Here is an 8,118-nt window from a genome sequence, read left to right on the forward strand (position 1 = left end):
TGTGAGACTAATGCCACCGCTGATCTGACAGGAGGCTGAGTTCAGGGTGTAACGTTCACTCGCCTCCCGCTCACCTCTTGGACCAGGACTGGTCCATGGCCCAGGGACTGGGGAACCTTGACATATAGAAGAACAAAGATAAAGATGACAACAGAATCCTCTCTCTCTTTTTTTTGAGATGGAGTTTCGCTCTTGTTGCCCAGGCTAGAGTGCAATGACGCAATCTCGGCTCACCACAACCTCCCACTCCTAGGTTTAAGTGATTCTCCTTAGTAGCTGGGATTATAGGCGCATGCCACCACGCCTGGCTAATTTTGTATTTTTAGTAGAGATGGGGTTTCTCCATGTTAGTCAGGCTGGTCTCGAACTCCCAACCTCAGGGGTTCCCCCCCCCTTGGCCCCCCAAAGGGTTAGGATTTTTTTTTTTTTTTTTTTTTTTTTGAGACGGAGTCTGGCTCTGTCGCCCAGGCTAGAGTGCAGTGGCCGGTTCTCTGCAAGCTCCGCCTCCCGGGTTTACGCCATTCTCCTGCCTCAGCCTCCCGAGTAGCTGGGACTACAGGCGCCCGCCACCTCGCCCGGCTAGTTTTTTGTATTTTTTAGTAGAGACGGGGTTTCACCGTGTTAGCCAGGATGGTCTCGATCTCCTGACCTCGTGATCCGCCCGTCTCAGCCTCCCAAAGTGCTGGGATTACAGGCTTGAGCCACCGCGCCTGGCCTGGGATTACAGGCTTGAGCCACCGCACCCGGCCAAGTGCTAGGATTATAGGCATGAGAAACCACGCCAGGCCCCATGCCACTGGTTTCTAAGTCCTATCAAATTCCACCTCTGAATGCCCCTTATATTTTTCCCTTCCTCTCTACTCTACTGCATACCCTTGGTTCAGACTCTGTCTGGGACAACTGAAACAGCCCCTAGCTGGTCTCCCTGTCTTCCAGTCCATTTTCTGCCTTCCTACTCTGCTCAATAGCCAGAGTGACTCTTTCTAAAACAAATTTCAAAGTGTCCTGTCCTTCATAAAACCCCTAAAATCCACCCCTGCCCCCATCATTCATGGCAACTTTCCCAAAATGTAGAAGAAATACCTAAAATCATTTTAGGTAGTATATGGCCAGTATTTTTTATTGTAATGATTTTACATTTATTTTCATGTGTAATGAGGGGGAAAAAAACACGTTTTCATAGGTATTAATGGCCTAAAGCAATTTTTTCAAATGGGTATAAAACTGATTTTTTTTTTTTTTTTTATGTATCAAACAAATAATGCAATTGAAATGTGGACCCGGCAAAAATCATGAGGGTCCTGAAGTGTGGAAAGCACTGGTCTACAGAATAAAATCCAGGCTTCTGTCCATGGCCTGCAAGGCCCCTCTCGATCTGGCCCCTATCTACCCCTCATCTGCACCTCTCACCACCCACGGCCTAGTCCAGGCAAACCGAGTCCTGTATGGCACACTCCATAACAGCCCATGCTGTGTTTGCCTGTTATGGTCTCAGCCCTGGGGCAGAATGTCTGGTGTGGAGTAGATGTATTTGTTGGGGTTTTCCAGAGAAATAGAACCTATAGGAGGGTGTGTGTGTGTGTGTGTGTGTGTGTGTGTGTGTGTGTGTGTGAGAGAGAGAGAGAGAGTTTATTATAATGAACTGGCTCATGCAATTATGGAGATTGGCAAGTCCAAAATCTGCAGAGCCAATGTCCCAGTTCAAATACAAAGGCTGGAAGCTGCTGTAGAACCCGGAAGAGCTGATGTCCCAGTTCGAAAGCCACAGGCAAGAGAATTCTCTTACTCAGGGGAGGCTTAGACTTTTCGTTTTATTAAGGCCTTCAATGGATTGGAAAAGGCTCACCCATATTATAGAGGACTGTGTGCTTTACTCCATCGAACAATTTAAACGTTAATCTCATCCACAGATACCCACACTGAAACACCCAGAATAATGTTTGACCAAATACCTGGGCCTCCTGTGGCCCAGTCAAGTTGACACATAAAATTAACTATCCTGGTGGACATTCAGTTTCTATTTTGAATGAATCCTCCTACTTCTGCCTACTGTGCCCCTCTCTGCTTCCTGCACACCTCCTGCCTCTTCCACACTCAGCTCTGTGGCCTGGCTTCTCCTCCTGAAAGCCCTCACTGACCCGGCCACCATGCTCAGTGGTTACCTTGAAACAGCCTTCATCACCCCACATTACTCTAGGTCAGGCCTCTAGTTCAGGCTCTTGCCGGGGTTGCTGGAAGGGTATCCACCTGCCCTCGGGCCCCACCAGCCATTCTCCATATGGTGGTCACAGTGATTTGCTAAATTCCTGAATGAAAATCTTCACTGGATGTGAAAATGGTAGTGTGAATTACGAATTTTCTTGGGTCATGAGACTGATGTGGTTATGTAGGAGAATCACCTTACTCTCAGGAGATGCAGGCGAAAGGATTTAGAGGTGACGTGTCATCGGGTCTGCAACCTCCTTTCAAATAGTTCAGCAAAAGACAGCACAGAGAGAAGACTGAGGAAGACGAAGAAATGCAGCAGAATGTTCAGATCGCGTTTAGATGGTAGGTGTTAAGGGTGAACACTGCGCTGTTATTTCAACTTCCATATATTTGGAAAATTTTCCTAATAAAAAATTGCTTTAAAAACATACCTGGCAGGGAGCCACCCAGTTTTTCTCCCTACATGTGCTCCAAGTGTCAGGGAACTCACAAGTCCCCCATTTTCACTCTGTTCAAGCTATTGGAAAGTCCCTCCAGTTCTGAGTTAAAATTCCCCACTGTAAAGTTCCACTCACTGGTCTGAGCTCTACTCTTTGGGACAAAATCTTCCCTCACCTACTCCCAAGTCCAGCTTTTCATTATTCACAGTCAACTATCCCAGCCCTCCCTAGTCCCTTTTCCAGTGGAAGCAGCCGGGAGGTGTTGTTGCGTCTCAAAGTGTCTCTGTCCCACTTGCCCTCTTCTGAATACACGTACCTTTATTTTTGATACCACGCTTAAACATGCTGTCCCATGGGAAAACAACAGTTTGGCCATGCTCTGACCAACTACCCAGGCAGTGGTCCTGTCACCTCCTTTGACCTGGGAATTCAAGGAATGCAGCTCAGACTGCATTCTCTGTTGGGGCCCTCACGTGGCCCTGGCATTTGGCTCAAAGGCAATTTTCCATGTACTGCTCTTTTTCTCCTTTTTTTTCTTTTTTTTTTGAGACGGAGTTTCGCTCTTGTTCCCCAGGCTGGAGTGCAATGGCGCGATCTTGGCTCACTGCAACCTCTGCCTCCCAGGTTCGAGCAATTCCCCTGCCTTAGCCTCCCCAGGAGCTGGGATTACATGTTCATGCCACCATGCCCGGCTAATTTTTGTATTTTTAGTAGAGATGGAGTTTCGCCATGTTGGCCAGGCTGGTCTCAAACTCCTGACCTCAGGTGATCCACCCGCCTCGGCCTCCCAAAATGCTGTGATTCCAGGCATGAGCCACTGCGCCTGGCTCCTGAGCTGTTCTTAAGTCTGTTTCCCCATCTTTTATTTTATGAGGTCATTCCAGAGTCACAATCTGCCACCATCCTTGGGGGGGGTCTGTTATATGACTGAATGTTATCCAACTCAATTCAACAAAACAAGAGCACAGAAACAGTCACATACCAGGTAAACACGGGGTAAGGACAAAGAGAAAGAGAGTAACCCTATATACTGGAAGCATCAGTCAACTACGCCATGCCATTCAGAGCATCTAGCATGTGTACAACTCTGGACCCAGCCCTAGGACCACAGAGATGAACAGTCTGGTGTACCTAGCTCTCCAACCCAGAGCCTTGTGCAAAGCCGATGGCTCCCATCCAGGGAATGGGTAGGACATGCCAAGTTTGAGAGTTTTTCATTTTACCTCATTTAATCCTCACAACAATATTTTAAGGTAGGTATCATTAGTCCCACTTTATAGATGAGGAAACTGAGGCCCTGAGAGGTTAAGTAACTTGCCAGGAGCAACAAAGCTAGTATAGAGCAAGACCCAGAATAGAATCTAGGTCTATTTGATTCCAAAGACTATGCCCTTATCTGCTTCGTGAAACCACCTGCTATGTCTGAACCACCCATAAAAATACCAGATCAGGACTAAGGACCCCACAAAGAACTCCAGCAGGATTCATGCACGACTAGGTTCAAGCATTTATAAAGGCACTTGACTGCACTACCATCCAGTACTCCTCAATCCTCTCTACAAAACCTTGCTCCATGCCTTTCTGAAACCCAAGGACATCCTCTGCAGCTTCCCCCTGCATATAGATGGGAAAAAAATCAAAAGAAAGAAAAGTCACCAGGCTGACATCAATTACACAGATAAAGGAAATGAGCAACTAAAGAAATGCTTAACAATAAAGCTCTTACCAAACCCAGAGGAGAATATGACAGAATTTTTAAAAAGAGAAAATAAAGCTACAAAGGGAATTTCCTGGAAGCCAAGTGGTATCACTGGCACAGATGTTGAGAAGCAGGCCCACAGTCCCATTTAACCCCACTGTCCTTTTCCCTAACCTATGTCCCAATATAGGCACCTAAAATAAGTAGGAAAAGTCATATATTAAAAAAAGAACGAAAGAATGGAACTGCAGAAAATAACCAGAAATTATGCCCTATTGAGCACTGATACAAGCTAAATTAAGCCTGCACAGGCCATTTTTTAAATATGCAATTACTCTTCTTGACGGGGAAAGTTGAAAAATAGGAATGGAGTGGTTTTGCTTCCCACCCCCACCCACTCCAGGGCTCCATCTTGCACATCTGTGTTCTCCCAAGCTAGCAATGGGGCAGCAATCCCTGCCTCCCCTAGTCCCTCTCCTACACAGTCAAGGCTCTCCAGTCCCCTCACCCCCTTCCTGCTCCCTTCGTCCCTGTTGGCACTACCTTGGTTCCCAGTTTTGTACCCATACCTGGCTGGGACTATCCGAATACCTCCTGATCTATCTCCCTCCTTCCAGCCCAATCCACACAGTGCCACCCAAAAACACTTCCTAAAAAGCACACCCTGTCACTCCCCTTCCTCAGAACCTCTGTGGAGAGTTCTCTACCCATGGCCTTCTGAGATCTGTTTCAGTCCCTCTCATCAATCTCCCCTCCTGCTGTCCTTCCCATACCTCCTGCATTTTAGCCACAGACTGAACTTGGAGGACTTTGGGATCAGATAGTCTGGGTTCAAATCCTGGTTCCATCATTTGCTAGTTCTAGGACCCTGGAAGAGTTTCTTAACTTCTATCTCGAAGTCTGCTCCCCATCTGTCAGTGAGGTCCCTAATAAATAGTATTTCCTACATAGGACTGTTGTAAGAATGAAATAACGCTCCTAGACTACTAAGCATGATGCCTGGCACACACTACGTGTTTACTACTAACTGTTGTTGTTAATATCATCTCTGAAACATGCTGTGCTTTCCCCTACCTTGACTTCTTCACCTGCCTCAAGAATTCCTCTTCATCCTTAGAGGTCCAGCTCCCTGTCACCTCCTTCAGGCTTTCATTCCATGCTATTCACACCCCATTACAGTCATCACACTGCTCTGTAATCACTTATTGTGATTATAATCACACATATATAATTATTGTGATTATAGAGCAGGTTTTGGAGACAAAGAACCCTAGTTTAAAAGCCTACCTCTGCTATTTACTAGCTGTGTAATCCTGGTCAACCTGGTTGACTTCTCTGGACTTCTGCTTCCCCCACTGTAAACTGGAGAAAAGAATAGCCCACCTCACAGGGCTTCTGTAAAGACTAACCTAGCTAACATATGGAAAGTGCCTAGCACAGGGGCTGGCACATCTTAAGTGCTTGAACATCTTTTTTTTTTTTTTTTTTTTTTTTTTTTTGGCCTGAGACAGGGTCTCACTCTGTCACCCAGGCTTGAGTACAGTAGCATGATCAGGGATCACTGCAGTCAAAACTGGCCAGGCTCAAACGATTCTACCTCAGCCTCTCAAGTAGCTGGGATCACAGACACACGCCACCACATCTGGCTAATTTTTTAAATTATTTATAGAAACGAGGTCTTGGCCTGGTTGGTCTCGAAATTCTAGGCTCAAGTGATCCTCCTTCCTCAGCCTCCTACAGTGCTGAGATTACAGGCATGAGCCACTGCGCCCAGCGTTGAACATCTTACCCTTTCCTACTTTACTTGGCTATCTGTTCCTTGCTGACTGTAAGCTTCTGGAGGACAAGAGACTACACTGTATTAGTTCAACACCTGTGAAATGAGGGGAAATGAGTAAGAAAATATACATATATATATATATATATATATATATATATACACACATACTGTTATTAGTCACTCTTCCACAGTTTATAGTACCTGAACCATAACAGAAGTTCCACAGATGTCAACTGATTCCCAAGTTACCAGAGGAAACTAAAGCCAGTAGGAAACTGTCCTGAAGTCACGAACCTATGGCAGGTGAACCCAGAAAACATTATGCTAAGTGAACGAAGCCAGTCACAACGGGCTTCTTAATGTATGATTCCATTTATACGAAACATCCAGAACAGGCAAATCTACAGAGACAGAAGTACATTAGTGGTTGCCTAGGGCTGGGAGAATGGGAGGAGATAGGAGGGGGGAGTGACAGCTAAAGGAGGTGTTTCTTTTGGGGGGTAATGTTCTAAAAAATTATGGTGACGGCTGCACAACTCTGCAAATACACTAAAAGACACTGAATTGGCCCGGCGCGTGACTCACGCCTGTAATTCCAGCCCTTTGGGAGGCCGAGGCGGGCGGATCACGAGGTCAGGAGATCGAGACCATCCTGGCTAACACAGTGAAACCCCGTCTCTACTAAAAATACAAAAAATTAGCTGGGCGTAGTGACAGGCGCCTGTAGTCCCAGCTACTCGGGAGGCTGGGGCAGAATGGCGTGAACCCAGGAGGCGGAGCTTGCAGTGAGCCCAGATCGCGCCACTGCACTCCAGCCTGGGCGACAGAGCGAGACTCCGTCTCAAATAAATAAAAAAAAAAAGACACTGAATTGTGCACTTTAGATGAGTGAACTGTATGCTTCGTAAATTACATCTCAATAAAACTGTTTTTAAAACAATAACCATAAAAAGGATCAATCCTAGGAGCGAAAGGGTTTCGGCCACAGAGCAACTTGCTCTTACGCAGAAGCATAAATCAGTATGTCAAGGTTGCTCCGGCCACCAGGTGCCGCGGGCAGAGGGACGGTGGAGGGGACATTCTCCTTTTAAAAGTGGCCAGGCCGTGAGCCTCTGAGAGGCTGGACCCCCGGGCTGAACCGGACCCCGCGCCCCTCGCTCGCGCCGCAGGCCTTTCCTGCTCCTCCAGGACCGCCCGGCCAGGCCTGTGTCAAGTCCGGGCGCCGCGCTCCGGTGCACCCAGCTCTCCGGGAGAAGAGCGCGGACCGCTAGGGAAAAAATGCCGGCGCGGGTGGCCCCTAGGTCTTCTATAGGTCCGAGGACGCCCGAGGCCGCCACATCCCTAGCCCGCCCCAGCCACCCAGTGGCTCCAGCCGCGGCTGCCCCGCGCCCCGCCCTTGGCCTCGGCCTGCGCGGCGCGGCTCACCAGCCTCCACCGGAACGCCAGCCCCGCCGCCGCGGCGACGAGTGCGCCTGCGCCCCGGGGACTGAGCGGCACCGCCCCTGCCCCGCGACGGTGAGCCCAGCGCCCTCTGCCGGCCGCGCACGGGACTCGGGGTCCTACTGGGTGCCTCTTCCTTGATCCGACCCCACCCAGTTAAAAAGGAAAGCTGTCCCCACTAACAGCCTTCGTTACCTGTTACCTCAAACACCCACTCTGCCTTCTGGCTGTTGCTACGCCGGATATAAGCCCTAAAGGTACTCTCTCCTCCTTATTCCTGAATATGGATTGTGCTAAAATAGTAGGGGTGTTCAAGATCTCTGAAAGGCTTGCTGGAGGACTTTTCCTGAACCTCTCGTGTTGATGACAAGAATTGTGTTTGGATAGGAATCTGCGTTTTGAATCATTTCATCAAATTACAGTCCCATAACACCTGTCAAAAGAATAAATATGACAGTAATAAGCATGCTTCCTTTCAGACCCATCTATAATTATAATTGAGGAAAAGAATACAAAATTTAAACTTAGAGCTACTGCCGGTATCATTCTTT

General features: G+C 47.9%; 1 protein-coding gene across 1 annotated transcript in view; it reads right to left on the bottom strand.

Moving 5' to 3' along the window:
- The window catches only part of LYRM9 (LYR motif containing 9), a 16,504-nt gene extending 8,887 nt beyond the window's left edge, over positions 1-7,617 (bottom strand). The window contains exon 1 of the mRNA XM_017888931.1: positions 7,553-7,617. The gene's annotated coding sequence lies outside the window, so the exon portion shown is untranslated. The remainder of the gene's footprint in view (positions 1-7,552) is intronic.
- Positions 7,618-8,118: the final 501 nt, after the last annotated feature.

This window comes from Rhinopithecus bieti, unplaced genomic scaffold, assembly GCF_001698545.2.
Source record: "Rhinopithecus bieti isolate Rb0 unplaced genomic scaffold, ASM169854v2 scaffold_18477, whole genome shotgun sequence".
Taxonomy (NCBI): Eukaryota; Metazoa; Chordata; class Mammalia; order Primates; family Cercopithecidae; genus Rhinopithecus; species Rhinopithecus bieti.